Raw genomic sequence first — 16,074 nt, forward strand, 5'->3', positions numbered from 1 at the left:
CGTGGCTGTTCAGAATGGATAGTATTGATGCTGTTTTTGAGGACAGAGGATCATATGACCTGATTCTGCATAGCTCTGGCAATTTCTCAGCTCACTGATGGGGAGTGTTCAAACTTACACAGCGAAAAGTGGGTGTATGTTCACCGCTGCATTATTAAGTCCCTATAGGAGAGTTTGAAGCGGTTGGGAGTTTAGGTGTTTTTTAAGCGTTTATGTTTCTTCAAGTAGTTTGGTAGACCTTCACAAAATGTATTTGTTGATTACCTCACTTAAACTTACATGTAGTTTCTTTTTATTGTAGTTTTGTTTTGTATTTTGGCCCCGTCTTCAGTTTGACAAGCCTTTTTAGTTAGTTAGTCAGCTACATTTGTCTCCGTAGGGAAATTTCATTTGCAGCATACACTCACAGAGACATCTGACATTTCATATTTGTCATTTATATAAATAAATCATTTAAAAAAAAAAAAACGTAGTACCCCTACTCTAAAGAAATATCCAGCCTACTAGCTATCAACTGAGATAGGAGTAATTTAAAAATTAATTTTTTTGAGGTTTAAACGATCATTTTGTCCTATTTCCTACGCATCTGGGAACACAATATTAACAACCTGATGGTGACAATTGGAAGGTGTATGATAAAGGATGTGTTTTTTTTGTGTTATTCTATTGCTTTTCATTGTATAAAGTTGAAGTCAGAATTATTAAACCCCCTGAATATTTAACCCCCCTGTTCATTTTTTTGCCCAATTTCTGTTTAACAGAGAGATTTTTTTCAACATATTTCTAAACAAAATAGTTTTAATAACTCATTTCTAATAACTGATTTATTTTATCTTTGCCATGATGACAGTAAATAATATTTTTTAAGACACTTCTATACAGCTTAAAATGACAATTAAAGGCTTAACTAGGTTAATTAGGTTAACTAGGCAGGTTAGGGTAATTAGGCAAGTTATTGTAAAAAAAAAAAAATAATATATATATATATATATATATATATATATATATATATATATATATATATATATATATATATATATATATATATATATATATATATATATATAGCTTAAAGGAGCTAATAATTTTAACCTTAAAATGTTTTTTTTTATTAAAACTGCTTTTATTCTAGCCAAAATAAAACAAATAACAATATCTCCAGACGAAAAAATATTATCAGACATACTGTGAAAATTCCCTTGCTCTGTTAAACATCATTTGGAAATATTTAAAAAAAGAAAAAAAATTGTTTAATAATTTTGATCTCAACTGTATAATGGACAAACAACTTTGATTGTTCCTAAATGTTTCATTGTTTTGGTGTCTTGTTAAAAGCGATGATGTTAAAAGTTAAACTTTTAAAGCAATTTAATTAGTCAATTCACATAAAAGTAAACATTTACTGGATTTGATTCATAAAAAGACCAAAAAGAAACATTTTTGTCCATTTAATTGAAGTCAGTTAAAACAACACTGATTACATTCAGTTGAATCGTGAGGGTAAAACAATTATGTTTTTTTTTACATGTATAATTAGGTCATATTTGTTTGTAATGATACAAGTTTAGTTTAATTATGTTGTAAATGATGACCAAATTTTAAATTTATAGTAAACTTTGCCTTAAAAATGTAGCCTTCTCAGGGAGAACAAAATATTTTCATTCTCTGTATCATTTTCTGTCTTAGGAGCTATGTATGTGTCCATTTTATATAACAAGAACACTACATTGATGTCATTGATTCTTTTAAAGTGTCTTAGCCATATTGTGCCATGCAATATTAAACCAAATAAATTCATCTCAACTTTTCTGAATAGTGAAGCACTTATCTGAATTAATTAGCTTGGCATCATACGGTTATTTTATTTATTTATTTATTTAAATCCCATTATCGGATATTTTCCTACCAAAATCTGCATGCATATTGTCTCTTTTCTCTTTTTTTTAACATCTTGTACTATGAAATATATTGTAAAGTAATAAACGTTTTTTATATTTAACGTTTAAGTATCATCATCATCATCATCATTATTATTATTATTATTATTATTATTATTATTATTATTATTATTATTATTATTATTATTATGTAAAGTGTTTGACTGGCATTCTTTCCATGCGTGTTGATGTTTTTCAGCGTCTTGTAAGACGCTTAAAACGTCAACTTTAATAAAGCAGCACCCTCATTCTCAACCTCTCCTTGTAGCACAAAACTAATAAACAGATGAAGGGGATGAAAGAAAAACACAACAGCCACACCAACACCAAACTGTGCTGAAAATTATCTTTTAGCTAACGAAAACCCTCCTCCACCATAAACCTGCTTCCCGTTCAGTCTCGGTCGCCCAGCGCTCCCTTTCTCCCCGTCAGGGGCCAGATGAAAAGTGTTCGCTCGTAGATGTGGCAACCAGGATTTAATGATCGTCAGAAAGCAATCTCTCATCTTTTGAGCTGGCTGTGCTCTTTGATAGCGCCGACTGCCCATTAATCATTCCCCTTCATCACTGCAGTCTCATCCGGCCCAGCGCGGGGCAGAGGCCCTCACGCAGACGCTGTACAGACGGTGTCACGGGGGCCACGGGGGCCCGTTCTCTTACAATCAAACTCGCAGACGTGCTTAATCTAATCTGAACTCACTTTTGGATGGCCCGGGTGAGAAGAGAGATAAAATTTACCCCTGTCAGACATCCTGTAACTGATTAGCTCACACAGGCAGACTGACGCTTATTTCTGATGACAGATAGCTCTTTGTGTGTTTGCTGCAATGTGTGTGTGCTTTTGGAAGTGTTATTCCAAAGTGTGGATGAGTTTTACGCCAACCTTCAAAGAGGACATTTCTGTGAATTTGCTGTTCAGTTATGGATTTAATAATAATGTAACAATAGCACATTAACCCAGAGGAAGACAGTGGAAAAAGTCGCTGAGTCCATATTTGCATTGTATTTATTTTATTTTATTTTATTTTATTTTATTTTATTTTATTTTATTTTATTTTATTTTATTTTATTTTTTTGTTTTATTTAGTTTTATTTTATTTTTAACTGTAAGAAGGCATATTTTGCATATTTTTTTGGTGATTTGGAGTCTTTAAGTTTATATTTTAGATATATATTATTTATATTTAAGTGTATATTAATTAAGTGAAAGTTCAGTTTGACACCAGTTTAGTTTAGTTCAGTTAAGTTCAGTTTAGTTTATTTTAACTGTAGACTGTCAAAGAGTCACAGCCCAAATGTCTTTATTTTTTAGCATCTTAGCAAAGTATTATTATTTTATTTTATTTTATTTATTTTATTTTATTTTATTTTATTTTATTTTATTTTATTTTATTTTATTTTATTTTATTTTATTTTATTTTATTTTATTTTATTTTATTTTATTTTATTTATCTTGAACCGTGAGAAGCTGAATGGCCCATTTTGCATCTTTTTTTTTTTTTTTTTTTTGGTGATTTGGAGTCTTTGAGTTTATATTTTAGATATATATTATTTATATTTAAGTGTATATTATTTAAAGTACTATTTTGACACCAGTTAAGTTATATTTTTTCTATATTTTATTATTATTAGTAGTAGTAGTGGTAGTAGTAGTATTTCCAGACTGACCAAACTGAATGTTTAGTTTCAACATGTCTCATTGTTTTCCGTGTATCTGTTGGTTTATATTTTAAAAAGAATATAACACTGAATATACATCTGTGAATTTACTGTGCAATTATGGATTTAATGATAATGTAATGGTAGCACAATAATGTACGAAGCAGAGGAAGATGGTGGAGAAGTGCTGCTCTGTCTGTTCAGTAATAAATAATTGAGAGCTCAGAGCAAGGGACTTGTTTTTCAGTGAGCATGTGTGGAGATGGAAGAGGATAGAGCTTGAGTCTGGTTTTGAAACTGCTGTTGGCCTATTTTTATGCCCCCACCAAGCCTAGGCCTAGCCCTAAACAACCTTTGCCATTCACTTTTAATGAGCTGTGCTATTGGCATAGTATTGTGTGTGTTCCACATCAGCAAAATCGTTTGTTTTCTGTATGGAGTGATCAGGGTACTACTACATTTGTTTTTGTGAAAGTGTATGTTCTCAGAGCTTTACGATGGTTTTATCTAGTTTTAGATATTCAATATTTAAATATCAATGTAATATATAATAATATTAATGATATAGATTTTTAAGTTATATTCAAAGTTTGTAAAACATTTCATTTTATTTTATTTTGTGTTGTTTAATTTAATTTAATTTTATTTAATTTTTGTAAATTTTATTTAATTTTGTTTTATTTTAGAATTTTTTTATTATTTAAAAAAAAATTAAGTAAAGTAAAGTGAGGTGAAGTGAAGTGAAGTGAATGAAATATATATTAGGATGAACATACTTTGTGTATTTTTAGCACATTGTTCATTTTTTTTACTACCAAAAGTTATTCTGTGTAATTTTTTTGCATGGTTACAGTCCTCTTATGGATCCATATATATATATATGTTTTTTTTATTTTTATTTTTTTGTTTTTTTATTGGGCCTAAACCGGCCACTTTATTAGGTACACCTTAATAGTACCAGGATTGACCCAACAAGGTACTGGAAAACAAGACATCTGCGCACACAGAACTGCGGCTCACTGGATATTTTCTCTCTTTTTTTGGCCCATTCTCTGTAAACCCTAGAGATGGTTGTGTGTGAAAATCCCAGCAGATCAGAAGTTTCTGAAATACTCAGACCAGCCCTTCAACCATGCCACCATGCCACGTTCAGTCACTTAAATCACCTTTCTTCCTGATTTTGATGCTCGGTTTGAACTGCAGCAGATCGTCTTGACCATGTCCACATGCCTAAATGCAATGAGTTGCTGCCATGTGATTGGCTGATTAGAAATTTGCATTAACGAGCAGCTGGATAGGTGTACCTAATAAAGTGGCCAGTGAATGTATTATAATATTTATTTACTCTTGTTATGGTCTTGTATGTACTGTAATTGCACAATATTGTTTTCACCTGGCATATATTGTGCGATTTTAGCCGATCATCGGATAAGTCATAAATTAACTGGGTTTAAATTGTTTTGTCACAATATTTCTCTGACTCCAATACCCCAGTTCCAAATGCTATAAAGAGAGCAAGCAACAAAAAAAAGTGTGTGGTAGTCATAAAACAATCTGGTTTACTGGTGTACACAGAATCTAAAAGTTGTAGTAGCCATGCTCCCCTTCAGAGTGTTGTGTATTCAAGTGATGGCTTTCGGAAGTGGCGTCAATCAGCCATGTAATTCGGAGAGGAGAGCGTCCTCCGATGGTGTCATGTTGCTAAATGAAATGCTTGCGCTAATTTGTCACCACTTTAATTGATCTGTGTTCTCTAGTTGCATACTGTGGGTCCTGTAACATTCATCGCGTGTTCATTTCATCCAGCCGCCGTCTGGCAGCCAGAAGAAAAAAGAAAAAAAAATGTCGTCTTCAGTCTGGTGTAGGAGTCGGGACAGTAGCTGTAACTGCATGACCTACAGTAGCACAATCTTTTTTGTTAATCCTTTGTTCTTTTCCTTTCTTTTTTCCGTAGAGCAGCTATTTTCAGCTGTGACATTTACAAATGCATGGCGAGCAAGTCTTGGTTTCTGTAAAGTCATTATTGTTGACCCCTTGGCTGTTTGTGTTTTTAAGTCGAGTGCAATATTGTCACCTCGCTTGCTAGCAACTCAGCATCCAATGCGATCCGCTCTGGCTTCATCCTTCCCTCACTCCATCACTTTCTTCGTCTCACTTTCAGCTCTACTCTTTCTCTTTTTCTTTCTTTTTTTTTTCCTCCCAGGGGTGAGATCATATAAGGGCCCGGTGAAAGATCCCAATTAAAGCTGCCTACAGATAGTTAGACAATGAACAGAAAGGTCTTTTGTTGCAGACAAATAACCATAACGCATATACTGTGCAGTAGTGGCCCAGAATATTAGAACACCAGAATATTTACCATTTAAATATAGTTGTTACTATCCTCTGCTGTATAGCAAGGTTATTTTAGTAAACAAAACTAACACTAAAATAAACTATTGGTCTAAAATAATTTTCTTAATTGAAATAAAATGTAAAAATCACAATAAAAGAAAAATCTAAAACTAAATTATACTAACATGGTTTACTGGAAAAACTCTGAAATAAAATAATATTTAGAAATTGTTATAATTGTTTTCAGTATTAAAGGGAACAGTCTTCACTTGTTCAAAAATATATTTGAGCATCTTTCTTTCTAGTAGAAGATATTTTGAAGAATGCTAATAGCTAGCACCCATTGACTTCTATAGTTAATGAAACTCAAAGCATTCTTTCCAAATATCTTCTTTTCTGTTCAACAGAAGAAAGAAACTCATAAACATGAGTGAGAATAAATTATGAGGTAATTTGGCTTTTTGGGGTGAACTACCCCTTAAATAAGCACATACTGTGTACTGTTTTAGAGATGTTGCTTTTATAACCAAACACATCAGTCAGAACACGTTTATATGCAAAAACGTTGTTTCTATACAAGCATAAAAAGTGTTCCATCTATTCTTCATTTGCCAAAAAATGTGATCTAGACTTGTTAAACTGTATAGTATCTTTAATATATAGATATTTGGCTGAATTCTACATATTTTTTTTACTTTTATAAATTTGTTACAGTTGTATGTTTCTGATGTCTGCTCAAACAATTGTTTTATTTTCATTAATAAGACGTTTGCAGGAGTTAATGTAAGCTGTGTTGTAAACTTTGGTCAATGCTTAACATGTTCTATCTTAACTCTGCTAATCTATACTAAATAAGCTCTAAGCTAAATTTATAAAAACTAAATAGAAACACAAAATTAACGCTAATCTAAAACTAACAAAACCATTAATGAAATTTGGTTGAAATTTGGTTGTACTGTACTAAAAACGACAGTATAATAACCTTGCTCAGTAGGAAGTTGATTTAGCCATTAATTGTAATAATCCAGTGAGATTTTTGGAGAGTCTGAAAGCAGCCAGTGCTCCACACAGAGATCTGATCTCAGCATCATCCAGTCTGTCTGGAAAGACACGAAGAACAGAACAAACTGAGACAGACTAAATCCAGATGAACTGTGGCAGGGTCTCCAAGAGGCTTCACGAACCCTTAGCAATAAAAGAAGAAGCAAAAGTTATGACTTTAACAGTTTTGCCTTTTCAAAAAAAAAGAAAATGTACTACTGAAATAAATGATAAATAAATAGAAAATAAATAGAAATATTGCATGCTAACCTTATGAAATATGCCAAAACTATATTTCAACAGGTTTAATTTAAAAATATTTTGACAACTTCTGACCTAATGTTTTTGTTCACATGTAAATAAAACCTGAGCACATTTTATTCCACAATGGTGCTTCTTATTCATTGTCTTATTATCTTTTGGGAGAAACCGGAGTCATTTCCAGTCCAAAAAAAAAAGTAACTTTTAAGTCAGAATTTGACAGGGGTTGTCATAGTTGCCAACCTTTTCATTAATCAACGACAAATCAGATGGGAGGTTTTGAATACCAAAAATGAGACTTTATTCAACATAATAAAGCAGAGAAAGTGCAGAGCAGACCTCAGAGCAATCTGAAGTCTCTCCTGGACTAATCTAAAGTGTTTGTGCTCTTCACAATCTTTATACAGATTTTCTGCACCACCTCTAGGTGTTCTTGTTTTAACTTCTGACCATCCCTGGATAAGTTTTTACTTTCAAGTACTGTATATGTTTAGGTGGTCCTGTTATTTTTGGCTTTCAGCCCATCTGGCTCAGGTTTAGGTTTACATTTTAGTGTTGCCTTTGCTAAATTCTTCTAGTATGATTATAATGGTTTACATACATTGTCATGATGGCATGATTAACTTGATAATATGTTACTCACTCTAAAGCTCTGATACATATAGTTCATATGAGTATTTAACATGTAGAATCAGTGCTTTACATATTCAGTTATACATTTTACATAATCAGTCATTCTTCAGCATAGCCTTCGCATAGTGTTGCTCCTGTGCAGGCTTACTCATCTTACACAAACCCAGTTTTAACCTGGCTCATGCCTGGCTCGTGTTTTACTGCACACTACTACAGTACATACTTTTAGAGAATAAAGAGAATCTTCTTCAGGGTATGAATACATTCTGACTTGACTGTATATACTATAAATAATACTACAATAAAAGTTTAATGTGTTCATTTTAAGCAGCATTTTAAATCCATTTCAACAGACTGGTTGTGTAGCATTAAACAAAAACTGAGGTACACTATAGGTTAAGCTTATATAGCTTCATCAGAGCTCACACTATATGATTTTAATAATCTTTTATGATTGCAGCTTCTCAGATTGTATGAACATGGTCTCTGTGTCACTGTAAAATCGTAATATTGTCAGACTGTACGACAATGAAGACGTGTCAAATACGAACTTTGAAGTTTTAAGTCATCAGTCTGAAAGCTCATACCGAATATTTTAGTAATTTATGCAATTAATTCCACCCACATATTTGATGAGTTCACACTTTGATTTTAATAAATGAAGTAGCATTCATGCATATGTGGCATGCTGTCTGACGGGAGGGCTCTGAGGTCAGAAGTTTTGGTTAAAATCGTACAGTGTAAGCTTGGCTTAAAGGGACAGTTCACCCAAAATATCAATATCTGTTAGCATTTACTCTCCCTTCACATGTTCAAGGTGAAAAATGCTGGTTGGTGGTACCCATTGACTTCCATTGTAATTTTATTTCCTATTATGGAAGTCAATGGGTACCATCAACCAGCATTTTTCAAAGTGTTTCTGTTCAACAAATATTTTGAAAAAAGTTGGAAACCTTTAACCATTCACGTCAATAGTATTTGTTTTTCTTACTATGTATGTCAACTTTCTTCAAAATATCTTCTTTTGTGTTCAACAGAAAGAAAAACTTTGTGGTTTAAAACCACATAAGGGAGAGTAAATGATTAGGTACTGTAATTAAAATTGTTGGGTGAACTATCCCTTTAAGAAAAACATTACAGCAATACAAATAGACAGAATGCACATCCACACTGCTTTCCACCTCATGTTTTTCTTTCATTCCTCATTGAATATGTGAATCAGTATCATCATTATCGGACACGCATTACAATAATCAGGTTGACCGGGATTAACCACAACCTCCCTTCCACCTCCATGAGCCCCCAGGGGCCTCACTAGCGACACACAGGTGCCCGTGGCTCCTCCTTCGTCATGTGTAATCCGGCCGCCTCACGCTGGCTCTCACATGCCCGTCACAGCCTAATCTTCTTCTGGCTGCAGATAAGACCATTAAACAGCGGAGCAGGAGAGGGATTTCTCCACAGACTACAAAAGGGATCTGTGCACCAAAGAGAACCCCGCTGTTCTGCAGATACTATAGTAAGAATGAGAAGAAGAAATGCTGGCTCAAGCTTATCACTATAAAATTAGCTATGTTTACACAGAGAAAAAAGGTCATTACAGCAGGGTTCCCAAATTCCATGGAATTTCTGGAACATCTTGGAATTTTAAAAAGTGTATTTTAGACATGGACGTCAATGTGGCGCAGTGGGTTGCACGATCACCTTACAGCAAGAAGGCAGTGTTAATTTTGACAGCAAATTTTGATTCAGCTTTAATCTTAGTCTTTTGACTAAAACTTCATTTTAGTTTTAGTCAAATTTTAGTCTTCTGAATCATTTTAGTTTTAATCGACTAAATTTCATTAGATTTAAGTCGACTAAATCTACTCTACTCTTATGATGATGTAATCGCGTCTACTGTGGATCAGTTACTTTTCAAAACTTTTTAGTTACTTGGGTGTGTGCATCATGCATCACACACCAAGATTAATCGCGTCTACTGTGGATCAGTTACTTTTCAAAACTTTTTAGTTACTTGGGTGTGTGCATCATGCATCACACACCAAGATTAATTCTGTTTGAATGTTTTCAAAAAACCGTCCCCAGTCATATTCTCATCTTGTTTTTATTAGATAAGAAACAATTAGATTATTATTAGTTACATGTAATATACTGACGACAATAGTTTTTATTTAGTTTTCGTTGGTAGAAATTTGTTCGTCACGAAAATTATAACGAAAACAAAATTAACACGGCAAGAAGGTCGCTGGTTCAAGCCCCAGCTGGGTCAGTTGGCATTTCTGTGTGGAGTTTGCATGTTCTCCCCGTGTTCATGTGGGTTTCCTCCCGGTGAATATGCTGGAATAGCTGGCAGTTCATTCTGCTGTGGCAACCCCCGATTAATAAAGAGACTAAGCCGAAAAGAAAATGAATGAATGATATTTCAGACATTGAAAGTCAGGGATTTTTTTATTCTTAATTTCATGTAACATCAGGGATTTTTGCTGCTTTTAATTTTAGTTTTTCGATTGGACAATCAAAAAATATTTATTGCTTAAGGAGGCTAATAATATTGACCTTAAAATGGTTTTGAATTTGTTATTGTAGCCAAATAAAAACAAATAAGACTATATATATATATATATATATATATATATATATATATATATATATATATATATATATATATTATATTTGATATATTATATTATATTATATTATATTATATTTGATATATTATATATTATATTATATTATATTATATTATATTATATTATATTATATTATATTATATTATAATATATTGACATATATATTATTTATGTCACAAAATGCTTATGGTTAGGCTACTTTTTGGCTGGATTTTAATGCTCTCATAAATATCAGTTGGCAGTCACTTTGGTCAAATGCAGTCACTTAACTGAACCTGTTAACTAAGGCTAACATATTAGGATAATATACATTTATATACCCTTTAACTGCCTGCTCTACCAAACAGTTGAGCATGTTTTGACTGTTTTAAATAATGTCTGTTAAAGTTATTTAAAGAATGACCATTTTAAATAATGGTTTACACACACACAGCATTGTTGGTTTACAAAAAAATCTAACAAACATAATCCTGTCGTCTTACACTTCATATTTTCTGATTTGCAATAGTATATGAATTAATTTTGTTAATGGTTGATATTTTAGAAATTATGGCATGTGTTGAAAAAAAGTGCATTGAGTGTGTTAACTAGTGACATTAGGACTTGGGCAGTTTAATATTAATAACAGCTTTTGGACTGAAAGTTTGTGAAACTACTATCAAGCTGTCAAATATGGAATAGGAGCATATTAAAGCCATGTTAAACATAAAAAATGAGGATTTCTGATTAATACATTTATTTATTTCCTTTTCAAAAAAAGTTCCAAAATCAGAGGTGAATTATATATTGTTGTTCTCATGGTGGCTATTGAAATCCCATAAAAACATACAAACTAAAACTATTTTAAGTTGACATGTTTTCCTGTTCATAATACCCACTTACTTACTCCCAGGGCCATTTATATTGAAGTTGATAATTAGCTGCACCATATTGAAGTTTTGTAACATCTAGTTTTTATGAGGTGAGTTGTTACCCCAACTCTAAACCTGGAGGACCAGAACATGCATGCATACAATACTGACAATTTAGCTTACCCAATTCACCTGTAGCTCTTGTCTGTGGACTGAAACTGGAGCACCTGCAGGAAACCCATGCAAACATGGGGAGAAAATGCAAACTCCATACAGAAATGCCAACTGACCCTGCTGGGGTTCAAATCAGCGACCTTCTTGCAGTGAGGCGACAATGCTACCCACTCCGCCACCACTTTTACAGGGACACTTCATTATCCTTCTGAAGGTGTGAGTTCAGAGCATTATCCTCCGCACAGTTTAATGCCTGACACCTTTCTAATGGACTGTAGGAATGAGAGGTGAAGTGTGAGGGATCAGCGGCCCCCTGCCGATCCCCCCTGGCTCCAGATGGAACGTGCAGTGCTTTGGATCCAGGGATCGATAGTGCTGTGGTCAGAGCCCAGGAACAGAGGAGCCAGGTCACATGAAGGGCTACTGCATCCTCCGGCCATCGAGCCAAGCGGTGCACCGAGAGAGAGGCTGACCGTGAAATTAACGTAAAACAATGGGCATAATTACTCAAAGAGTTTCCGAATCAGCACGCTCCGACAGCTGACTTATTGGGGGGGGGGGGGGGGGATATTAGCCCTCGAGTCTACTGAGGGCACATCCTGGAGTAAATGCAGGCGGAAGAAGTGTAATGAGGGTGTATCTTGTTGAATTAGAGAATCTGATCTCTTTGACTCTACGTGCAAGTATTGCATGGCTTAAATAGGTAGTTCACCCAAAACATTTACATTTTGAAAGTATTAAAAAACTCAAAATCACCATTTACTCACTCTTCACTTTTTCCAATCTGGTTTGTCTGTTAAACACAAAAGAAGATATTTTGAAAAATGATGGAAATCGTTAACTTTTGACTTTCATAATAGTCAGCATTTTCCTGTACGGATGTCGGTGGTTACCACTCAGATTTTCTTCAAAATATGTTCATGTGTGTTCAACAGAGAAAAAGAACCTCATAAAGCTTTGAAATCACTCAAGGGTCTATAAATGTTAAGTACTTTTTTTATTTTTGGGGTAAGCTATCAATTTCACAACACAGTCTGTTTTACAGAATCTTATCATGTCTCATGTAATCTCTCAGTCGGTGTTACAAGCACACATGTAATTTCAATGTTTAAATATAATAGTAAAGCAACTACTATATTTTTATTTAATAATCAACAGAGAACTTAAGGGTGAGTTTTCAATCAATTTGTCTTGCGAAGCAACAGTCTCATGTAATCACTTAGTGTTACAATCATAGAAATAATTTTAGTGTAATGTTACCCCTGGAAAGCCATCCACACAATCCTTTACGCACAATATTATAGTAAAGCAACTACTTTATACTTTATTTTTATGAAATTTTATTTAATAGTTTTTGACAATTTTGTATGAACTTTTTAGAATTTAGCTTATTGCTTAAAATATGTAAAGATGCCTTGTAATTATTCATTCATTTGATTTCCTTTGTCTTAGTCCCTTATTTATCAAGTGTCGCCACAGCGGAATATACCACCAACTATTTTTGACAATTTTGTATAAACTCTTAAGTAGAGTAAACTGTGAATAAATGAAGCTTAATTGCATTATTTTTAATTTTTTAGAATTTAGCTTATTGCTTAGAATATTTAAAAATGCCTTGTAATTATTCATTCATTCATTTTCCTTTGGCTTATTCCCTTATTTATCAGGTGTCGCCACAGCGGAATAACCAACCAACTATTCCAGCATATGTATTACACAGCGGATGCCCTTCCAGCTGCAACCCTGTCCTGGGAAATACCCATACATTCTCACACACACTCTTAAACTACGGCCAATTTAGTTCATCCAATTCACCGGTAGCACATGTCTTTGGACTGTGAAGGAAACTAGAGCACCCGAAGGAAACCCATGTGAACAGGAGGAGAACATGCAAAACGCCAGCTGGAACTTGATCCAGCAATCTTTTTGCTGCAAGGCGACAGTGCTAACCACTTAGCCACCATGTCGTCCCCTTGTAATTATAAAAATAATTTAAATAAAATATATAATATAGAACAAATTCACACAGAAACCACAGTAATAGTTGTTGTAATGAAAGAAATTAAACAGTAACATTTGAAATCCATCTTGCATGTTTACAGCAAATTTTATATATATATATATATGTATATATATATATATATATATATATATATATATATATACATATATATATATATATACATATATATATATATATACATATATATATATATATATATATATATATATATATATATATATATATATATATATATATTAAAGGTCCTGTGAAATACTTTGAACTGTGCATTTTTTTATTCAATGTTTGACGTTACCTTAACTGAAAAACAAAGAGAGTGTGGGACATATTGTAGACCCTCCCCTTTTTAAAATCAGCCAATAGCGTTTTGTTTAATCACCGCTCTGCCAGTGAGCTCAAAGGCATCAAATGAAAAGCAAATAAGAAGCGTCTTGAAGGACGCGGGACATGTTAGATGCTAGAGAGCATTTGATTGGTGAAGATTTGATGAGAAACTGAAGTACGAGGTAAAAAAACGTTCATCCATTTAGGCGGAATTGACAAACTACAAGCTTTACATGTTAATATGAGTTTTATATCTCATAAACACAAGTTTTGTCACTGTTTTGTACCACACTAGCTTACAGATATTCTTGAAGACTTACCTACTGATACTAGCATCTAAAAATGTTTATTTTAGTTTCACTGGACCTTAATAATAATAATCAAATAATTCAAGTAATAAGCATGACCACCTCTAACATAGTCCCTAAAAATAGCAGACATTGGATTGTGAGCAGATTATATAAAAACTCATCAATGAGACATACACATAAATTTTCCAAAATAGAAAATATTTCTGAATTGAAATCAGACCGTGTTGATTGACATAGACAGCTTGGTTTGTGTAGGTTACAACAGGAGCAGTAGGTGATTATTTTAAATCTGTTAACACCCTCCGATTTGTAAATTTAGCGTAAACTACTTTAGCACTTTTACTTCAGTACTACTTTTTTAATGTTGAATTTAAAAACGGCTTAGCTCAAACATCTAAACATGGATGCTCCTCTTCTGTTTGAACAGCGTAACACATCTCGACAGCTTATAGGGTGAGGGACGAATAAAGCAAGCGCTCTTGGGGGGTGTTGAGTTTCGTACAGATCCAGGTACAGCTGTTGCTCTGCCAGCCATGGGTCATTAAGATACAGAGGGGACACACAGACTGTAAAACTAATGGCAGGACACTGACATTAACGTTATAGGTTATTGACCCATCCGAGGGGATTTATGGTGCAAATCAAGCGACAGTGTCAAAGAGAATGGGAGAAATAAGAGCGTTTTCACACCTTGTGCCCACTCAGAGCACAAGCACCAAACTTACAATCAATTCCCCGTGAATTTTACAAGGCGACGCTCGAGAGAAAACCTCAAACTCCCGCTGGCACTTCTCGCACGCTTTTTTTTTTCTTTCTCTCGATCGTCCTCCCTCCCATCTTTCACTCACTTTCTCGCTCCGTCTTTGCTCTCTGGCGTGTACAGGTCACGCAGAAAGGGATGTGCTGTTTGAAGTGTGTTGGCTCTTTTATTCGCTGGCCCTTTGTTCCCAGGACTCCCACAGCTTGACATGTCTCAGTTCACAGCCCGGGTGCAAAATGTGTGTGTGTGAGAGTGGATTATGTGTTACTGTATCTGGATGCTTCCATTGAGTCTAAAGAGCATTTATTATATTACGTTTATCTTGTGATAAAGTGAGAATCTCAATAATATTTTTCTATTTTTTAATATTTTAATATTTTTTTTCTTTTTTGTAAGTTAGAATGTAGGTTGCAGTTTATTATTTATGTCACATTATAGTTGTTATTAGCAACACCAGTGGCTGTACACTTATGTGCAAATAACATGACTTTTGCTGTTTGTTTACACTACTTATTTAAAAGGAGCTGAAACAACACAATTATTGAGATTTTGTTTGGGACAGCTTAATATTTTACGTTCAATCCACTTAAACTTGTAAAACTAATAAGATAGCTTATTTCTTCATGTTAAAATTACACAATTCTTGTGGTTTATTTGGGACAAATATTACATAATATTTTATGTTCAATCCACTTACATTTGTGAAAACTAATAAGTTAACGTAATTTCTTTGTTGAAACGACTCAGTTCTTGAGGTTAAATTGGGGCAACTTAATATTTTTATGTTCAATCCACTTACATTTGTATAAACTAATAAGATAACTTAATCCTTCATGTTGAAATGACACAATTCTTAAAGTTTATTTGGCACAACTTAATTTTTTTTATGTTCAATCCACTTACATTTGTAAAAACTAATAATATAACTTAATTCCGTCATCTTGTTCCAACACAAATCGATTGTGGAACCCAACATTTTTACAGTATAAGAAACTGAAAATTAATATTATTTTCCTTTCAATAACAAAATAAACATGCAAGAAAGATGACTGGAGTGAGTCAACATTAGTAAAGTAAGAATCTGACCAAACTGATGTTGATATGCTTGCACCTGTGTTGGGTACAGAAAGTTAC

At 33.4% G+C, this 16,074-nt stretch overlaps 1 protein-coding gene across 6 annotated transcripts in view; it reads left to right on the forward strand.

Annotated features, from left to right (window-relative positions):
- Window positions 1-16,074, forward strand: part of rbfox3a (RNA binding fox-1 homolog 3a) — a 756,006-nt gene that overhangs the window by 490,989 nt on the left and 248,943 nt on the right. The gene's annotated exons all lie outside the window — the stretch shown is intronic.

The sequence above is a fragment of the Danio aesculapii genome, chromosome 12 (assembly GCF_903798145.1).
Source record: "Danio aesculapii chromosome 12, fDanAes4.1, whole genome shotgun sequence".
Taxonomy (NCBI): Eukaryota; Metazoa; Chordata; class Actinopteri; order Cypriniformes; family Danionidae; genus Danio; species Danio aesculapii.